At 34.0% G+C, this 22,499-nt stretch overlaps 1 protein-coding gene across 4 annotated transcripts in view; it reads right to left on the reverse strand.

Moving 5' to 3' along the window:
* The window catches only part of LOC118187367 (uncharacterized), a 781,272-nt gene that overhangs the window by 643,733 nt on the left and 115,040 nt on the right, over window positions 1-22,499 (reverse strand). For all 4 annotated transcript variants that reach the window (XM_085810184.1, XM_085810185.1, XM_085810186.1 and 1 more), the window contains exon 2: window positions 19,912-20,052. The gene's annotated coding sequence lies outside the window, so the exon portion shown is untranslated. The remainder of the gene's footprint in view (window positions 1-19,911; window positions 20,053-22,499) is intronic.

Here is a 22,499-nt window from a genome sequence, read left to right on the forward strand (position 1 = left end):
GATTCCAGTGATGAAAACAGTGAATAAAGTGAACGTTTACTATTAATCACTAATTGTAGAAACTGTTAGCTAGATAGAAATGTTACGATTTATTTCATGTTCATATTTTACGATAGATACCGCATATACGGTAGTGGTAATTAACAATGATTGTTTCACATAACAATTGCCCACTAATAGGTTAATTCTATGTTCTACTACTTTATGTATAAATCCATTGTTGTATAAAATATGGTATCTAAATTTAAATAAAATTATCATACCATTAATTGATAGTTTATATACAAATCCATTGTTGTATAAAATAAGATTCAATAAATTCCTCATATCATTGATGCGCATTACATTCGCCGACAAACAATTTTTTTATTATTTAAAGTTTTAAAATGGGGATGCGCATTAGATTCGATGGCGCATTAGATTCGCATAAATACGGTATTCATATATTTTGACTCGCTTCTACTCTATACGGGGTTGAAAAATTAGCAACGTGATAGTCAAGGAGATTCAGAGAATGATACTATTCTTGCCGGCAAATATCAGAGCAAAGCTTCAATGGGTCCGTACAAATACTGAATTACATGGAAATGAAAAAGCAGACGAAATTGTCCGATTGGCAGCCACGGACGGATGTATGTGGATACTGTATATGCGCTGCCCTAAGTAGCACATGAAAGCGACCACTATGTTCTTTTAATGGAACAATGGCAAAGTTCCGGGGACGAAGACGACACTGGCAGGAGAGTATATAATTACTTCCCAAGATGAAAGATAAATTACGCAGTGTTGTACGCAGAAGGCGGGAGGAATACCTTACATATTCCCCCTTTTAAAGGGCTACTGGTGATTAGGAGACCCAATCGCCATATCCTGGGAGTTGAGAATCATCATCCACAACCTTTTTTCTAGTTCGGGCGCCACTGTAGAGACATTAGGTTATTTTGAAGCAGGAGAGATGAAAAATGTGCTATGCCCTCGCCGGGACTCGAACCTCGGACCTCTCGAGTCCGAGTGTGCTGACCATTACACCACGAAGACATGCTAAGAAGGCGGTAGAAATGCATTATAGTGTTACGTCTGATCTGACACAATTCCTGAATGGACATGGCCGATATAATGAGCTACTTATTTCATTTTGACTTTCCGGAGGGTGCACTATGCGTATGTGGAGGAATTGGAAGTCCTGACCATTAAACTTTTGAGTGCCAGAAGCAGGTGCATGTCTAAGTTTCATTAGTTGAAAACAAACATGTATGAATAAATAACATCTGTTGCAACACAATCTTCAGTCGACTTAAATAACTAGACAGCATCCTTCCACTGCTAGGGGCAGTAGCAGTCCAGAACGTGACTGAACCAACCGCCTCGTTGTCTGACAAAAGAAAAGAAAGAAATGCCATGAACTTAAAAAGTACACAATATGCACATTTTTGAAGGCAATGAAAGTGATATATCAGAACACTAGACATCTTTTCAAGTTCTGTTTAAACTTTCATCTGCACTGTAAATTCTGCATAACAGTATTAATGCATGTACAAAAGATTTGTAAAGTGAATTAGCATCGGAATATAATAGTGCAACATAGTCATGTACTAATATTAAAATTTTATAATATCGTTAAATGCATATAATTGTAAATGGTGCACCAGTGTTTTGGTACTGCAGAACTGCACAATATTTTTAAGTGCTTGTCTAATGAATTGTATTATATGTATTATGTATTGAGAAGTATTATTTTGTTTGTATATGTGTAATTTTTTATTGTCATATATCTGTTTTCAAATAAGTACATATTTTTTTAGCAATATTGCATTTCGAAAACCCAGAAAAAGACAGCTGATTTTAAACCAAAAGAACAGCACATGCACTGTAGTCATCAGCTTAACAGTTGCACAATCAAAACAAAATGCTTTTAGCCGCACTGCTGAATTCACTCCTCACACTGCACTTTTGTTGTCCTTTGCATCTAGACAGCTTCTAACATACATATCTTCAGATATGTGAACTAAATTATAATCACTGGCGGGGCTTAAAAACAGGCTGATAAACACCATCTCCAAGTGGACCAGCTACTCTGTCAGTGAAGTAAAGTAAAATGAAATATTATAAACAATAAACAAAATAACAACAAAGTTTCCTTAACATTGTAGTGTCCATTTACAGTGTCTTTTTTGCTTTTCTTACATATGAAAGTAAGGGATTTTGAGATTTTAGCCCAATTTTCTACAGACAACATAGCAATGACAGAGTACTATGAGGGTAGAGTTCTAGCTATGTATTGTACTAAAAAACGAAAACAAAAAGGGGAGGAAAGAAAAACCTTCCAAATGTATAAGGTTTAAAACATTGGTCTGAACTGCACAAATGTTTGCGTTAACAGTTGGGGTTGCAGAGAGAAGACAGAATATATGCATTTGGATTGCTATATTGCAATATGCTACCATCCATTCTTGTTTAGAAAGCGTTCCGTAATTAATCAGCTGTTTATTTCTTTCTTTATTTGTCAAAATTATGTTTCTGAAGCGTGGATATTGAGTTATGAGATAAGGTTAGATTAGATAAGGTTAATTGATTAAAGCAAAGCAGCTGGAAAGCTATATCTGCCTACGGAGAAGAATGCCTTTGGGGAGGAATTTTTAAGGGAAACTGATTAGTATCCAGGTTACATCAGGGAAACCATGCAGCCAGCTCCTTTGCAGGGATTCTACCAAACACTAGACGAACTACAATCGAATTTACCGCTTAGCCGCTGTTGGTCTCAGCGGATAAGAATTTGACACAAATGGAAAAAAAAGTGCATTCCTGGAGTTGATAAATAAGTAAACAATCAGTATGTAAAATCACGTGTATGAATTAACATGAGTCCATATATATTATTTTGTAGTCCGAAGTCCTTAAATAATTTTCTCAGTTAGTAAAAATTATATTCGCGCATAAGGCCGCATATAACAATTATTAATGTTTTGACTCATTTAGAAAGTCCGACAATTTTTTTTTTCGATCTCTCCTTTCACTTGGCAACTTTTCACAGCAATGTTTCAAGTGAGTTTATTGACGAAATCTGAAACGAAATGCACTTAAAGGAATTATTGTAATTTAAAGGCATATAATGCATGAAATAATCCGTAACTTTGAAACAAAAAATAAACAGTGGCTTATCTGACTGGCAATATTTTATCACTGACTATAATATTTTGCACACAAAAATACTCGTAAGCGAGTTTTTTCTGCGATGACGATTTTCATCTGTTTTAAAGTGAACTCATGATGCTTTTGTCACGTCCTTTTTTTTTTTTCTTTCTTTTTTTTTTTTTTCTTTCTTTTTTTTTTTTTTTTTTCTATTTCGTTTCCTCCTCCCTCTCCCGATTGCCTTTCCTATGTCCCAGGAAGAGGTTTCCCCCCCTTGCTTCTCTTCCTCGGCCAAAGCTTCTTAAGAAAGCTTTCGGTTTAACAGATTTTTAAGTGCATTATGCTGCAGAAACTTAGTTACAAACAACTACTTAGCATCACATTATCCCGGGCAACTGAGAAATTGAACATGTCATATTTTTAAACATATTTAGTATTTCATAACCATCATAGTAAATGTTTTAATCACTCTGATATAAAGTTTTCCCTCCAGGAGACTGGTAATAGGAGAAGTGAAGTATCAGATCATGGGATTTCATCTTTTGGAGTGTCCTTGATCAAGCCTTGAATGGATATTAGACAGATTTTATGTGTTTTGTCTTAATAAAATAATACAATATAATAGAGTTCATTCATTTATCTTTTCTTCTTGGCACTTAAAAAACTTTTAATTAAATTGTTAGTGCAGCTTCTTTCTTCTTTAAACCCAAAGCGGAAATTAATTATTCACTAAGTATGTACACATCGCATTCTACGTTTACAATGCATTTTTATTTCATTTGCTTTCAACGTGAATAGGTACACATATACCTCGTGAACATAACTATCAAATAAAATAGTTAACCTTCAAATGGGAAGATCTTAGCTTTTTTCATTTGCAAGGAGTTTCACAACTGCACGGATGTCTAAATTAGAGTCATTCTGGCAGTTTTTCGACCATTTATTTTTTCCTCTTCTTGTGCGTGCTAAAGAGGCCTTCTAGATTTTCTCCCCTTGTAATGCAAATACGAGACATTGTTTGCTTGAAAAGCTCCCCTCGAGAGTATATCTTCCTACGAAGGTAATCCGTAAACGCTTTAATTAACCAACGAAATAACCGTTGGAAGTAAAATAACACTGCATTCAAGATTACATCTTAGAACGGATAGTAACAAAGAGAAGTGATGAATTTTACACTTATGTATATCGCTTTAGGCTACAGAATTCAGAGTAAAACCAATCGCAATTTTAATAAGTTTTTCGGAATGTTGATTCCGAAAAATTCGTTGAATTGAGATTATTCTTCAAAATAGGAGACACAAAAATTGATATATAAATATGCAGTGAAACACGAAGCTCTCCGTAAATTGGACATACGAAAGTTATATTTCATATTTAAAGTGTAAAGATTGCAAATTTTTGAAAATTTATTTTACACAATTAATTTTTGTTTAGGAAAGAAAGCTAGTAATGAAGTCTACGTGTGTTCTAAAAATTTCACTCCTATATTACTTTACCAGTTTTTTGGAAAGAGTGCACAATAAAGATGGGTAGTTTCTAAAAATTTATTTTGCGCAATAGATTGTTTAGGAAATAAATCTGATAAAGAAGTCTATGTTTTAAAACTTTTACTTAGATTTCTTTTACAGTCCTTTGGAAAGAGTTATAAGGTATTTCTCCCCCTTTCCTAGTGTGCCTTCGTGGTGTAGTGGTCCTGTACGCTGGGCCGGTATTCCAGAGGTCCGTGGTTCGATTCCCGGCGAAGGCGATTACTAATTTTTCATCTTGTCTGCTTTTAAAAATACCTGATGTCTCTACAGTGGCGCCCAAACTAAAAGTGTGGTGGATGATGATTTCTCCCCAACCAGTATTTGACGATTGGGTCACCTAAAAAACCCAGTCGCCCTTTAAAAGGGGGATTATATAAGTATTTCTCCTGATTTCCTAGCGTGCCTTCGTGGTGTAGCGGTCAGCACACTGGGCCTGTATTTCAAAGGTCCGTGGTTCGATTCCCGGCGAAGGCGTTGCTAATTTTTCAATCTCTCTTGCTTCAAAAAAAAAAAAAAAAAAAAAAAAAATCCTATTGGCTCTACAATGGCGCCCAAACAAAAAGAGTGTTGAATGAGGATTTTCCACACCCAGGATTTGGCGATTGGGTCCCCTGAAAACCCCAGTCGCCCTTTAAAAAGGGAATTACATAAGGTATTTCTCCCGCTTTCCTAGCGTGCCTTCGTGGTGTAGTGGTTCTGCACGCTGGGGCAGTATTCCAGAGGTCCGTGGTTCGATTCCCGACGAAGGCGATTGCTAATTTTTCATCCTGTCTGCTTCTAAAAATACCTAATGTCTCTACAGCGTAAAGTACAAAAATGAGTAATTTTTCAAAATATATTTTCTGAAATAAATTATTGTTTAGGAAAGAAATCTGATATTAATTTTCATGCGTATTTTAATGATTTCAAAATGAAAGTTTGCACGTCTACTTTAAGAAAGGTGTATCTGTATTTTAAAAATTGTTCTTTTTGGAAAGCATTAAATGCTTCATTTCCTTTTTCGAAATTTAATAAGACTTTATGCACTCGTTAGATCAGGAATCCATGAATGTTATTAGTTTCATTTCCTTCCCAGTGTCAACAATAAATATCACTATGTCGTACAACGAACCTGGATTAATCTATTTAGATAGATATGCAATCTAAAAATTAGTAGGTCAACTGAATTTAATTTCGCCTTTGTTTCTTAAGTATATAACACTGTTTAATGCAATTAAGGGTCCCATTCGATTGCTTTTGTAGCAAGAATCCAGCTACTCGTAGCTTTTGATGTCAGAGCAACAGCATTTTTGATGTCTGCTGTGTTGCTGAGTAGCAGCTGAACTTCATGTCTCAGACAACGATATTACTAATAATAACATACAGAGTTCTTACTTAGTTTAAAGAGCATTACTGATTTGTTTCACTTGTAGAATCATTAGCTTATTTTGAAGCAGGAGATGTGAAAAATGTGCCATGCCCTCGTCGGAACTCGAACATGGACCTTTCGAATACGCGCCGAGTGTGCTACCGTTACATAACAAAGGCATGCTGGAAGGAGGCAGAAAATACCTTATATACTCCCCTTTGTAAAGGGCGACAGGGGATTAGGGGACCCAATTACCAAATCCTGGTGGTGATGAATTATTGTCCACCACATTTTAGTTCTGGTGCTATTGGTAAAGTCATGAATTTCAGACAGTTTTGAAAAAGGAGACGTGAAAATTGTGTAATGCCTTCGCCGGGACTCGAACTTGTGTGCTACCGTTACGCCAGAAAGGCATGCTGGAAGGAGTAAGAAAATACCTAACACACTCTTTTCCGAAAAATTCAAAAATTGAAAAATTGCGATACTTTTGTTTCAGTTTTGTTGGGGACATAGGGAAAGCCGTTAATTCAAGAAAATCGTAAATCCGTGTCCGAGTGCATTATAACTGTTTAAATGCTGTTTCTAATACAAGGTTAGTTTGCTTTAATAAAGTTTTTCACTCTCTCGATTTACCCTCTTGGGTTTCACTTGATCTGGTTATGAAACCCTGTCAGACGTGAAGCAAATTAACACTATGTATGAAACAACGAGAAAGTTGTGAAAACATTAAAAATATCCTTTTCATTTAAACACACATTATAACAAAATGGTACTCTCTTGTGCCGCAACTCGTGGTGATGCAGCTAAGAAGAATAGTGAAATCAAACGTTGGACAGTAGACAGTTAAATATAACTAGAAGCTAGCTCACTGCTCTACCGGAGCGTCAGATTAAAATGTCGGCAGCGACAGAACATATAGCTGAATAATTACAGTTATCAAAGCTGGCAGGAAATTAACTACTTAGAATCTCCTGAATGTTGGCGATCATCTTCCAGTAGTTGGAAAATTAAGAAACCGCTGAGCTCGTTGCACACAAATGAACGTAAAGAAAAGAACAAATATAATTTGCCCAATGTGTACTGTTGGGTTATACCACACGACGTAAAATATATTTCATATAATAAAGTTTTCTAGAATAATAGGCGTGCTTATAGTAAGTTTATAGTTAATGTGGGGCATATATATCCCACCATTAACTACGGCTGGCACATTTGTGTCCAGCCTTTGGCTTGAAAACCGTTTGCCAAAAAAATCCCAACTGCTAAATTTACCTTATTTATAACATATTTTGTTCACTTGGAAAGAAAACGAGGCAAAAAAAAAAAAAAAAAAAAAAAAAAAATTAATTCGTAGTCAAAGGGTTCAAATTCAAAATCCTCGGTTTAAATGCTGGTTACTCATTTGTATTCTGGTGAGGAATCGGAAAGGAGAAGTTATAGTAAAGGCTGAAATTATAAATAACTAGTTAATTAACATAAAATTCCTTCTAGGACAGCTTTTCAGATTTTTCATGCGATTTGCGACAAAATTATCTTTGGAAACGATTGTAATCGGTTTAGATTATGTTAGATGGTAACAAGTTTCGTTTTTCCATTTCGACTTTAAGCACAAATAATTATTGAAGTCAAACTATGAATAATTTTTCTTTTAATGAAAATTAATTTATAAATATACATGTATATATATCATAGAAATATATCAGTCGTTTCCATTTCTCGATAAAATAGTCATGTAATTCTATTATTCATTGTTCATACTGGGAAGTATAAATGGAAGACAACTATGGCTTTTCATTTTTCATACTGGGGAAAATCGATTCATGTTCTTCCTCTGGTTCATTCTGTTTTCATATACTTTTAGTTTATGGTTTTAGACAGCTATCAATCAATCTATGCTTGGTTGTAAATAGAATTTGCTGTCATTAACATCACATATCAAATCCGGATTCTTAGTTCTTTGTTAAGCTCTGAACTTTTACGGTCTCCCTACTCATTTTGCTTTTGTGATACAGATTCTGTCATGGTTGGGCATAACCATGCATATACGAAATAAGCATGTTAAGTGATAAATCACGCATTTTATTTATTTTTTACTACGGAAGCCAAATTTCATTCGCTTCTTTCAAATGATTGCGAATGTTGAAACAAGACATCAATCTCTAGATATCTGATGTAGATCGTCATCGAGCTCAAGATTCTCAATAGAGTTTACCATCAATCTTGATCTCTTATAGATAGAACACGCGAGATATCTCAAGAAGCTAACTCTAGATAAGCATCAATCTGATGCTGTTAGATAAGCACTAACCAACAGATGTCTTTCTTAGTGCTCATTTTGGCTCACTCAATGTTGTTGGAAAGAAGGATGCATTTTAAGAGAGAGCTGAAGCTACTTCTTAAAATGCATCCTTCTTTCTTCTCACTTTGTTAGTAAGGAAAGGTTAAGGAGTACACTGACATGCAAAAAGATTCATACGCTAGTATTACAGAAAAACGGTACTTTAGGAAATAAGTTCAGTGAGCGTTTTTATCCTCGTAATACTAGAGTTTGAAATTCCTGCTTGACGAATTTAGAAGAATGAAAGTTCGGTTCGGTAATAAAATTTTTGTTATATTACTGTATACATTTATGTTGTAAAAATTTTAACCATTTTAAAATTTATCTTAGAAATAAAAATTATGTGCGGGAATACAGTTGAAAGATATATTTTAAGTTTTATTAAGCATCAGTTTTAATTTAATAAATCAAGCATTTTTATTTTTAATTTTTAACTAACTAAGTATCTTTGCCGTTTCATTTCTCATTCTTCGAAATCAATCACTGACCTCCAGGAGTAATAACATTTAACTAGTATAAAAGAAAACGATGCCGCCTTGTTTATATAACAAATCAAAGTTGACTTTCTGAATGTCTACCATTTTGCTCGAGTTTGTGGTTATCTTACTGAAATATTGTTGTGAGCAGTAAACTTTAAAGTCGTGAGCGAGATTCATTAGGAAATGCTCATGATTTCGCTGAGTAATATTGAATTCAATCTTTAGCAGATTAGATTTGGTGAGACTTTAAGTTCGTACTTTTGTACTTGTCAAGTGGTGTACAAGTATTAGTTTGTACATAATTAAGTTTGTACTTTTGCGCAAAATAACAGAATTTCAGTAACTGAGCTACGATTTTTTATATAATTGGGCAATGCCACCAATTTTTGATGAACATGCAGAAGAAAAATTTAGTTTATAATTATCGTAAATTTATTGACTGGAACAGAATTAGTTTTAGTTTCGCAATTAATAGACTAACATCTATTTCAGGTGCTGATGTGTAGAATAAAACTTAACGTCATCAACAAGATTCGCGAGAAATCGCCCGACAGTTCGTTGAAATATTTAGTACAATCTTTTTCAGATTAGCATTTGATGACAGTTAAGCTATAGAGTCATCGGGTTTATTTAAGAGCCACGAAAAGTCATCAGTGCCTTTGTCGGGTTTTGAACTCCGCACTTCCCGATTGTTAGTTGGACGTGCTTCCAATTATATCATAAAGATACACTATAAAGGAGGAAAAAATTTCTTAAAAAGCGAAATTATTTATCCCTTATAACAGATCTCATTGAGTTTCCAAACCGTACACACAGAAACTTGTTTTTACCAGTTTTGTGCCTAAGTAATTGTTGATCTGTAAAGAGCTAAATCTTTAGGTTATAATTATTTTAAGTTAGGCAACTTACAGGGCGATTAGTTGTCGTCACTGCTTACTTAATTATGTGTTTCTTCAGTGACTTTAGTTCATACGTTATTGCTAACAATGTTGAAAGTATCTAGCAGCAGAGGTAAATAAGTACGATTAAGGCCTACACCCCACATACTTACAAAAATTAATATTTTGAACCAATGAAAAATTTTAATATTTCAGCGAATTCTATTCGGACTAAGTTTCTAAAATTAGATCTGGAGAACATATAAATAAACAAATGATGCAACTTTTACTAAAATTATATTTTAGTAACATTGAATAAATTATTTTAACATAAAATACAAACTTATAAATATAATATTACACTTATTAATCTGTTCGGTTTATTTGGTTATGGAAAATCACTTGAAGGCTACCCGCCTAAAGGAAGGGGATGCCTTCGTGGAGTACGTTCTAAAGGAAACTGGCTCATATAAACTTTACGCATGGCGAAAGCCGCGAGAACGTGCATGCAGCCAGGCCGTTAACTTGGAATTGAATCCATGTCAAACTACCAGTGTTTAGTGTTTTTACCGCTCAGCCGCTCATAGGCCCACTTGTTAATTGAATCAATTTTTATTTTGGCATATGTATTAATTACAAGAACGATAAATGTTTTAAGTGACATCAATACTAATTACTGATGATTATTATGTACAATTATCGTCACTAGTAGAGAAAAATTCCAATTTTAGCAAGTCATGATATTCATAGATAATACTTCCCTTAAGAAAGACCTCCACAAAGGAATATCTCTTAAAACAGATAGCAGTTGTATGGTTTGTCGCAATCAATTAACTAACCTGGCAACCCATATAATATGTTGTACTGTCAATACATTAAATTTCTCTTTTATTTTTATAGCGTGTACTGAGCAAGGAATTATCGTATTCCCCCGAACGTTATCTTGTGGTGTAAGTAGTTGGTACGTTGAGCTAGCAATTGCAGCTCGAATCCCGGCGAGGTTAGGAATGGTTTTTCTCATGTTTCTTGTTCCGAATAGCCTAATAATCTCTACAGTGGCGCCTGAACTAAAATGTGAGGACAATAATTTGTCATAATTTTGATTCTGTCAACTGGGTCTCCTGCCTTTCTCCAAACGAATTTTAAGCAGAAAAGAATTTAAGAAACTATCGCATTCTCCCATATCTTATGTGGTTAACATGTCCAGCTGGCAAATAAAAGATTCATGTTCGAAATTCTTTAGAGAACATAGTTTGTTTTTCCTGTTTCGTGGCTTTGAGTAACCTAAATGTAAACTATATTCCCAACGTCTCTTTTCAAAGGAGGAAACTTGACCTACATTTTAAGAAAGTTTACTTGACTTTATCATCAGGGAAAATTTGATGACAGGTTTACTTAATGACAAAAACATACTTTATTTGCACAGTGAGAAATCGTAAACTGTCCTTATACTGCCAAAGATGTAAATAGATCTGCTATAGAACTCGGGAATTAGCGGTGGCAACAGTTAAAAAAAGATGACATTAGACATTCAAGCACTTTTTCATTTATATATTTCGAAGCTGCTGTATTATTTAAAAACAATTTAACGTCACCCGATGGGGAAACCCTGTGAAATGTCACAACTGCTCCTTACAAACAATGCGGAAATCATTCATTCTAAGGGTAAAAATAAGAAACGTAGAAAAGACAAGAAAAAATATAGTACTTAAATATAAACATCCCCACTCTTCTTTTATGCTACAGGCTACAGCACAGTCGAAAGCAGGAAATCATCGAAAATGAGAACCCGAGTCTTTTTTCTTTTTCTTTTTTTAGCTAGCAAATGCATTTTGATTCGAGAAGAGAGTTCGAAAGCTAAGTAACGTATACAATCAAGTCGAAAAGTGAATAACTCTTCCCTTTGAATTTACAAAAATTTGACGAATAGGTCGAAAGAGCCAATTAAACTTTCAATGTATAGTTTATGGTTAGCAAAGGAAAAGAGATTTATAGAGTTTGATTTGCTTTGGAAGCATAAACCAGTTTCAAACTGCTAACAGACGTAAAACAAATTATTGCTGTGTCTGAAATAACTACAGAGACTTGAAATGGTTTAAAATAACCTTTTTATGTAACAGGACTTAGAACATAAAAGCAATTGTGCTTACAGGATCGAACACCACTTGTGGCAATGCAAGTAAAATAACAGCCAAATTCAACTTTAAATGTAGGCTAGTAATCAAAGACTGCACAAACAAATTGAAATTGGCTCAAAACTGTAACCGGATTAACAATTTAAATCACGGCAGCTATAACCCCAACGTCGAATAAATGTAATCTTATCAGAGATGGCAAGTCTAAGTAGCGTGGCCTTGACAGGCAGAAACACACTCTGTCTTACAGTCCAAAAATTTCAGCTTAACTAGTCTGTAAGCCACTCACATTTTTGGTGGCCTATCAGCGGCCGAGCGGTAAAATCGCTGAATACTGGTAGTTCGGTCCGGTTTCGAAATGTATAACGTGTATACGAGCCAGTTTTCCTTCGAAAGTCCTTCCCGAAGGCATCTCTCGTTTTGAGAAGATAGCCTTCGAATGCTTTGTTATAATTAAAAATAAATCAAACCAAACCTTTCCTGGTGAGGAAACAGAAAGAAGAAGTAATAAGAAAGGAGAAGTAAAGGATGGAATTATAAATAACTGGTAGTGCAAAATAATAATACCTTTATAGGTTAATAAATGAAAGATAATTAATAAAATGGAAGAGGAGATTATTGAAGGAACGTAGAAGAACGCTTGTATTTTATTGAGTTAAAAAGATAGCTAGTAGGAAAAAAGTAACAAAAAAAAAAAAAAAAAAATGGAGATTGGAGGTGATTCGTTAATTATGGCAAAACACACGAGAGCTCATACCGAAAGAAAAGACGTTATGGAAGACTTTATAACAGAAACTTGGCTCTTATTTTACACATGGGAAAGTTATGGGCCTATTACAATTATAGGGAATAACGAATTACCAGTATTTTGTGACTCTAACCTCTCTAACACTAGATAGCCAGCAAACATTTTATCATTACTTTGCCTATTACATTTCCTCCGTACAGTCATCCCAGCACACTTTTCATTTAATGCAGTCGCCCACCAGCGGCCGAGCGGTAAAGACGCTGAACACTGGTAGTTCGGTACGAGGTTCGAATCCCGCGAACGGGCTGGCTGCATGGGCGTTTTCGTGGTTTTCCCCATGTGTAACGTGTATACGAGCCAGTTTCCCTTAGAAAGTCCTCCACGAAAGGCATCCCTCCCCTTAGGCAGATAGCCCTAGTGTGCTTTGCCATAATTAAATACACCACACCACACACCATTTAATGCAGTCACATTAAATGCAATAATTATATGGATACAGAATACATAGATTAATAATATAATTATACATATTTCAGGAGTACTTCATTTTGTAGATTATACATTTTATTTGCTCAGAGCTGTATACCTTATACACCAGATACTCAAAATAAAATATCAAAGCAATCATACATAACTGAACAGGAAAAGAAGCAGAATCTCGGAATATAAATTTAGATATAGTCTAAAATGCTATGACAAAACAAATAAATCAAGAACAAGTTAGTTAAGTCTTTCGCACGTATTAAAAGAACTATAAATTCTCATTAAAAATATTTTTCATGTTTAAAAAGGTGATTAAACAAAGTTAAACGTATTTTACGTAGTTCATGTAAATATGTCAGTAATCTTTCATCTCTTCTTATTACAAAATCTTCAAAAATTAAATAATCTTCTTCCCTGACTGATAATCTTATCGAAAATAATGAGTCACAACGGTAACGGAATCTATAATAGCATTTTATCTTGACTAGTTTTCAAGAAGGAAAAGTTGCGTAGTTTTTGTGTATAAATTATATACCTTAAAAATTCTCTTTGGATAATGGAGAGAATAGAGAGAATCAAGTAGCGAATAATGCATACAGCATTAAAATTATCTCTCTAAAGTGGTACTGATATTAATAATACTACCACTAAATTGGTATTGTCCGATTTCCTTAACGCAATTGCACATTTGGCGATAACATGCCAAACTTCCCTACCTTAAAACACTTTTTACTTCGATGGAGCAGTCAGACAAAGGTGAAATACAATTCCTATGAATTTGATCATGTTTAAAAGTAATTGTAATTAAAAATGGAAGAAGAAAGGTAATTTTGCTATACACTTTCAAACGCGAAATTACCCAGCAACAGTAAAACAGAATTCACGTGGATTTGAGCTTGATTAACAATAAATTTGGAAACAAAACTCTTTCTCGCAGATTCACTTAAAACTAAGATACAGCAATACCTTATAGTATGGCTAATCGATTCCGCCATTATCTTATTCTTTTTTATATAGGACTAACTGAAAAGCTAAATGTATAGAAAAAAATCATAATCAGTCCCCCCCGCAAATCATTTAATCATTTTTTCCTTTCCTGTTTTTTAAAAAAATAAAGTGCAATTAATAAACTCAAATGTCTTTATTATGAATATTTTTTTAAATGCGTATTTATCATAATTCGTCCTTTATTACCTAAAAATTTCAATATGGATGTCTGTAAATGTTTCTTTAGTCTTTTCACTTCATTTCTCTATAGCAACGAATTGCATCGTTTATCGTTCGGCGAAATGTAAAGCTACGCTCAGCTTTGGAAGCCATTCTCATTACATACTCAGAAAAAATTTAAATCATTTCAATAACTTTTTTATAGTTGTTCAGCTGTCAATAATGATAATAATGATAGTCGTTCAGAGACCTGTTTCTGAACGAACAGAGCAGAAGAACGAAAGCCCTGCATATAAATGCATAAATAACGGGAAACCCCAGAAAAAACTGAAATATGCATTGTACTAGCATAACTTTAAAATCTTATAAAAAGACACTGAATTTTATAATGAAACAAAAATCGATCACTTATGTATTAAAAATAATTTTGTGTACTATGTTTTCAGAATTTACTTTTATTTTACTCAATTAGCTTATTTTGAAATTTTTAATTCGTGTTTCAGTGAATACGGATTATGCGACATATTACTGATCATAGATTTGTAAAACCCCCTTTTCTAATGCTTAAAAAAAGTAATGGGTTTTGTTCAGGTAGACTGAAATTTTTTTTATTAAGATACTATTTAAAAAAACAGTAAACAACACTATAGCTTCCAAATTTTACTTTTAGAGGACGCCCTCTACATTTTAATTTGATGAAAGGAAACTTTATACCAGGCATTCTAAAAATTATTTCTCTGATACGTGTGATAACTTCTAGTTATTATGTAAAAATACGACGAAATATCCAGCCGTGCACATATGGCAAATCGATAATTTTTTTATCATTTAATGAATTTGATTTTCGCACTTTAAACACAGCAACTACATTCAATATAAGTAAGTAGTTAAAGTTGTAGGGGTTTATTTTATTTCTTAATAGTTATTTTTAATTTTGAAAACCTTTCCTCCTACAACTACCTGCCAGAATGAGATATCAGTATCGCGTTTTATGTAAAGGAAGTAGAACCAGTATTTAATGGGAAGTCCAGTCACCTTCATAGAAGAGCTCAGAAGTTCTCAGTAGAGCATGCTCTGCCTTCGGGCCTTGTCGTTACTTTAAGGCTATCTTACTAGGGCCGTAGTCTTACGTGTCTGTTAGTATTCGCCGTGAGGTTTAATTACGAATCGCTTTCAGAATTTTTCAGAATCAGCTGAAGAAGAGAAGGAAAAGGAGAAAAAGGAAAAAGAAGCTCAAGAATAGGAAAAGGAAGACACAGGAGAAGATGAGGATGACATGTCACTTGAGGGATTAAGAAATATTCTTTTGACAATTCCTGGATATTCAGAAGTTGGAGTTGAGGATACAGCAGAATGGATGGCGTGTGATTCGTCAGACTCTGGGTTTCAAATTCTAAATGATGATGAATTTATTTAAACTATGAGATAAGAAAGTGCCGAGAAAGAAAATGACTTTAATGTCGAAGTTTAAGCAGACACGGGACCATCAAGCATTTGTCGGCCTTGAAACTGCATTGAAGTGGATAGAGCGTCAACCCGAGTGTGACCACATGCAACTTCTCATTGTCAAGCGGATGCGTGTCTTGGCTGCCCAAAAACGGATGAAGACAGTCAAAGAGCTTACTTTGACCGAGATGTATCAGCAAGTAATGACTTTCAGCACTTGTACGTACTGTACAGTACGCTATATAACATATACGTAAAAGTGTTGCCTTTTCATTTTAATTAATTAAAACCTCTGTTTCTTTAAAAATAGTTTTTTCTCCCATCTTCAGCAATCAAATCATAACCCTTCTTCGGAAAAAATCCAATTATCCGAATGGAGTCCGGTTCCGATTGATTCGGATAATTGAAGTTTTACTGTAGTTTAGTTCCTTATTTTCTATTTTAAGTTAAAGCCCTAATAGAGGCTTTCCTGTAAGCCCGAGAGGGGCCGTCTGTAGTATTTCTTTGTGAATAAAAGAGTATTTTAACCCTACTTTGGACTTATATTTTATAGTCACGGGGAGAGCAGCGAATAGTCGCTAGCCACTTCATCAAAGTTCTAATAGCCAAAGACATGTAAATTAAGTAGAACTTTATAAAGTTATGAAGATATTGAAAATAATAAAAAAGAATGATTATGCAAAATTATTTACAACATGATATAATTTAGAAGAATAATCCGGATTCCTTTTTCTCGTGAACAACTATATAAAAATCAGGTGCAGTGAAAAACTTGCTTAATTAATTATGCAAAACATTCGAATACATAAAATAAGGTTAAAATCTATGAAAACTATCAGGCAAAGCTTCGTTGAAGGTGATGTAAACATTCACGAATGTTTAGTAAAGTCATGTTATATAGCTCGCTTATCTATAAATAAAGCTATTGTTAAATTTAGTTATGAAGAAAATATGTAATTATAATATATTTTCTTTAGTTTCTTAGATAAAATTAGTTATAAAGTTTAGACGTTTACAGTGCATTATGTATTGTATATTATTATTATATTAGGTATATTTAAATTTTATAGTGTATTATGTATTGTATATTATTAGGCTGATAAGTATAAACAATATATAAATAGAAATTAAATAAAACTTATGGGGACAAACAGACTACCTCTCCGTGGTGTCCCTTGCAAATGCAAAATGCGACTAAAACTCTGGAAAATATGCTGAAAACTTATGTTAAAAACTATGACCTTTATTAATATAAATTTCAGAGTACAGTATATTAATATAATATTTGAATAATAAGTAATAAAAATAAGATACATAACCAATAATATGAAATCTTATCCGAGTATATTCTTTTTTGCATGTATTTCGTTTTCGTTGCGAATAAAAACGGGAATATAACATTTCCTACTTCTCCTACCTTCAGCTATATATAGTTATAAATATTGTATAAATATATTATATTATACCTAAAATGTTAATACATTTTATCTTGAAATTAAAACTTTTACTTTAAGTACACCTTCCAGAGCTTTAGCCCTATTTTTTGTTCCAGAGAGTACCCCAAGAAACTCTATCTTCTTCGTGTATTTTACCTACCTCTGAATAATCTAATTATTTTTAATACTTATCAAAGAAGGAATGTATTTATAAATCAATGCATTTTAATTTTCTATAATTAATTTTTCTGGATTTTATTTTAAATCAAAATTACAAAGAATAACATTTTCAATCTTTCTAATTTAAGTTTATTTAATTTTGAAGCATGATAAAATCTAAATAAATTGTATCTTATATTGACTAATTTCGTTCAAAATATCGAACAAAGAAAACACGAGTAGTCTGCTGTGTGGAAGTTAGTGCTATTTATTAATATGCTAAATTTTGCAAACGCTCGCCAAAGGTAAGCTGATTGAAGACATCGGACTTAAGAACAAGTTAACGCCCAAATAAGGTGGGCAAAATTGCGAGGTCTTGAGTAAATGGGAAGAGTTTATTTACTTGCAACCTACTGCGTTTTCCCTTTTGTGCGTGTGGGGGAAAGAAATTTCGGCTCAAATTACACGATTTTCCCTTTCGGATAATCTTCCACTGAATACAAAGACACCAAACTGGACAAACCAGCAATCGAAGGCAAGGACCTATGTCAAGTAACATAAAAGAACATTAAACTGCTGTTTCTAACAGCATCGTTGAACTACTACAAAAGTTCTTAAATTAAATATGGCTTTAGGACTGTTTATTATTGTATTTTACTTTATTTGTTTGTAATTCATTGCATTAAATTCGTATAATTTATCAAAAAATATTTGTATTAGGACAGTATTTAGGATTATAATCAGGAGTGCATTTGAAGCTATATTATTTTAGGACTTAATTTTATGTATTAATTTACAAGGTAAGGACGAATTAACTTTAGCAATGTAGCAAATAGTATTTACCAAGGTGCGTACTTGAGTGTCCAAAGCGGATGATCAGAGTAGCCGCTGGACGGTTTTGTTCATGACGGTTAGTGGATAGAGGCGTTACCTGGAGGCTAACTGGAGACGGACTGGCGCCTCTTCCACTTCTGTTTCTACTCCTTTCTACCAAAAACCTGGGTGCGAATTCAAGAGAATGCAGTGATGTTTGTAAGCGTATAGGGTCTGTGAGGCAAGGGGCGCTAATATACGATGAGCCAAAATCCTGGACGTTAGTGGCAAGGGAGAAAGGGGGGAGAGACACTCGGACTGGCCCACCCGGAGTGTTCCCACTCGGAATTCCAATTGGGGAGGAAATTTAGAAATTGGCAAGGCCCAGCGATACCTAATATGCATATATGGATGCACAGGTGCCTGCTTTGCTTCGATCTGTACCTGTTACATTTCTTATGTTATGTTTCTTCAGCATTCGATTTAGTTTCAGAGAATAAAAACTGAATCGAATGTCTTTTCCATGGAATTTAACTTTTCAAATCAAGTATACTTAAATTTTACATTTAAGAGAGAAGAAACTGTGCTACAGTGTAAGTAAATTTAAAGCAAGCCCAAGTTCCAACAGTAAGCTTAATTCAAAATTAAAGCAGTATACATAATAATATTTGATATTTAGGCTGATTTACAAAATAATGTTACCTTTTTTCTTAGAAAATGCTATATCCCGCAGCCTTCGAGCAATCCAAGACGAGCGTTTTTATCCCCAAAAATAAACCACATAACGATTAATTGTAATTTTATCTTTTGCTACCTTACCAACAACGACTCCAGTCAACCAACCAAAGAAACGACGTTGCAAATAATTATGGATCGAATACTAAAAGCGATTCATAAATTCTTCACTGCTGAACACATGTGCTTGTGAATGAAGAAAAGAAGGTGCAAAAAACAAAAAAGGAAAGGGTGAAATGTAAAGAAACATAGAATGTTATCTGAAAAGAAATAACGAGGCCAGTAGTTAGCAAGCGACAGGATGGTCTCAGGAGACCCCATCCCACAAATCCCCAGGAGACCACAAACGAAAAGTTTCCCCTTTATATCCTTCGCCATTAGCACACACGACGGGTGCACAATCATCCGTCGAATCTCTGCATAAATTTCGTATTACCAACGGAATATATTAAAATAAACGAAATAGGCAATGGGCTTTGTTTCAGTTCAACGGAGGACCGAGTCTTACCCTCTGCTGGGAGGCAGTAGGCATCGACTCGGCAATGAGATCGTTGTAAGCAGACATCACGCAGTGTTCAGTCGTGTTCTGGAACAAACTCACCGTCATGTTAAATTTCGATTTTTTTCCCCCGACCCTCCCGGGAATTCTTTTACTTGTCTACGCAACCCTGCGAGACAACATAGTCCGTGCAACAATGTCTACGAATATTTACAATTGTTTTGTACGCCAACTACCGTGCTGCGCGGAAAGTAGTAGCTCTTATTTACAAGAGAAAGAATTAGTAATTCAGTACCCTAAATGTGATGCCATTAAAATTGGCTCCCAACGCTACAAAAGTTAGAAAGAATATTAACTTTTTAAAATGAATAAATATTTCTTTGTTTCTTTTTTATTTTAATTTTTTCTTTATTCCCTTCTTTTCTTTTTTTTTTTTTTTTTCCTCCTTTTTTTTTTTTTTTTTTTTTTTTTGTAATACTTTAGTGAAAAAGGATGGATGAACGAGCAAACTAAATCACGATGCACAAGACTGCTGTTGAGAACGAAGCATTACTAGCTGGTAGTAAAATAAATCAAAGAAAATACTTACTGTTCATGAATGTTTCTTGATAAAATACCGGAAACTTAAAAGCAAAACAACAACTTTGTGTTTGGTGTAGAGTTTAGTCAAAACTCGAATGATTTCGAGAGCAAACAGGTACAGGTCCCTCTTCATCAGAAGCAAAGAAATCTGCAACGAAGGAAAAGCCATACTTGTATTTATACCCAAAAGGAGTAAGGCAAATGAGAAAGTACCGTTATCTATCAGACAGAAATAGTAACTAAAATTGAAAAAATAAGTTTAAAGCATTAGGAAGGACTGGATTAGATTTAAAGTCACTAACTAAATAAGATGAAGATTTGTGAATATGGAAAATTTCAAGAAAATCCAAGTCACTAATGAATGAAGCTTTCTGAATAATTTTGGCAGACCCAAAATCAAAATTATGATTAAATTTCCAACTATGATTAGTTACCGAAGACTTGTTATTTTAAATCTTTCGGGCAAAAGATTCGTACTCCTTGATGCAAAACTTTAAGACTCTTTTAGTTTGGCGATATCTCTCAAACCACACTGATAAGATATGCTATAAATTCTCCAAGAATTTATAACGTATTTTCTCCATCCTTTTTGCATGCTTTCAAGGTGTTATTGGAAACACACTCGACGCGTATTCAGGAGGTCCGGAGATCGAATCCCTTCGAGGGCATTACACAGTTTCCATGTTTCCAGCATCGATATAACCTAATGACTCTACAGTGGCACCCGAACTGAAAGGTGGCGGAATTCGTCACCACCAGAATTTGCGAGTGGGTTTTCTCATCCTCAGTCGCCCTTTAAAAGGGGAGGTATATAAGGTATTTTCTCCTTCTTATCCGCATGCCTTCGTGGTGTAAATGGAAGCACATTCAACGTGTATTCGGGAGGTCCGAGGTTAGAATCCTCGCGAGGGCATTGTATATTTTTCACGCGCCAGCATCCATATAACCTAATGACTTTATAAATTAAAGTCAGTAACTGAAATCGTTAATAATCGAACCATGGATTTTACTGATAGGTGAGAAAATAACTTGAAAACCAAAATTCTGGGGAATCCGTATAATGTTGTAACTAACAGAAGGATGAAACGGAAGCATGAAAAGGTTATTAATGTTATTTCTAACAGCGTAAAGTCTTTTTTGATGGCAAGATGAACATTTTTCTTAGGCCTTTATCAACGACTACTGGAGAAAAACCTTGGTCGGTGGCAACTGATCTGAAATAACTGTATTCATTGGCAAGTAAAGATTCCGAGGAATAAACTTTGAGACAGCGAAGTACGTAATTGTAAGAAGCCATTTTTTGTATAGCATAGTGACATTAATTAGCATGGGGAGGCAAACAACCGGAAATGGTTAAGATAAATTGTATCGTAACCATTTCAATACATTGATGTTGTTTGACTTTTAAATTAACCAGAAATGAGTTTACTGTAAACAGTAGTTCTGATATCAGATTCCTTGCGAATTATAAAAATATCAAGGAAAGGAATTAATCAATTTATAGGAATATCAAGGAAAATTAATACAGGATCTGAGATAAATCTTATTTATTACCATTAAAAAGGCTCGAAAGTATTGTCTGCGTAGCGAATCCAGAGATAGTTTCTCAAATAGTTTGATTCAAAATAATGCATGTAAATGTCACGTATTTTTAAGTAATGAAAATCATTGCGTTAAGTGAAGAATGAAGATTTGTTTCGCCGTTAATAAGGCAAAAACAAGAAAGAGCTTTCTGACTGATATCGATTGTTAAAATAAATCTACTCCTCACCTTAAGGGGGAAAAGGCATCTCCGGTGTTTTAAACACTTAGAATTTCATATTCTCTAATTTCCAGTTTTACATTCTATTATATTATGCAATAATTAAAAAAAATTCACATTTTAAACCACTTTGAAAATATCCTCATTAGAAATTAAGTATTTAATATGGTCTTTAACTTTCTCTTTCAATGTAGTTGGCAAAATATACCTAATGCATAATTCTAGGCAAATATATCTTTTGAATGCATTTTAAAGCCTCACAAGAAAGAAATGGGGACAAAAAAGAAATATGTATTACCTGAAATATATCTGCGAATTGCTGGCTACAGGCACATACAGTCTCTTAATCGTAAAAGGATTAGAATATCTACGGTGTGATCGTTGAGCTATAAGTACTTGATGGAAAAAATAATCACTTGATAATCTTATTTCATCAATTTTGAGAAAAAATTCCGTCTATCTTTTGTCATCTTACAACCAACGTTCTTGTCACACGTTAACACGATTTTTCTTTAACTGGGACATTATGGATTTCTTAGATAATTTAATAGCTAGGAAGTAAATTTTCAAAATTCAGGTAGATTTGTCGCATTCAGTCCAACAGCTTTCGTAGTTTTCATTAGGTTTAGTTTAATAATTAAAAGCTATCATAGATCAGAACTCATCCACAGCGAATCCAGTAATTCTCGAAAAACCCTTAATCCTTAAGTTTCTGAATCCGAGCAGTTTAAGATCATCAATAGGACCCTTTAAACACTCTTATTGAGATAATCTTGTATGATCTTAAATACTAGGAGTTCGACCTGGGTTTGATCCTAGGCGAACGGGTTGGT

Source organism: Stegodyphus dumicola, chromosome X2 (assembly GCF_044657685.1).
Source record: "Stegodyphus dumicola isolate Sdum_Otavi_A_Nest chromosome X2, ASM4465768v1".
NCBI lineage: Eukaryota > Metazoa > Arthropoda > Arachnida > Araneae > Eresidae > Stegodyphus > Stegodyphus dumicola.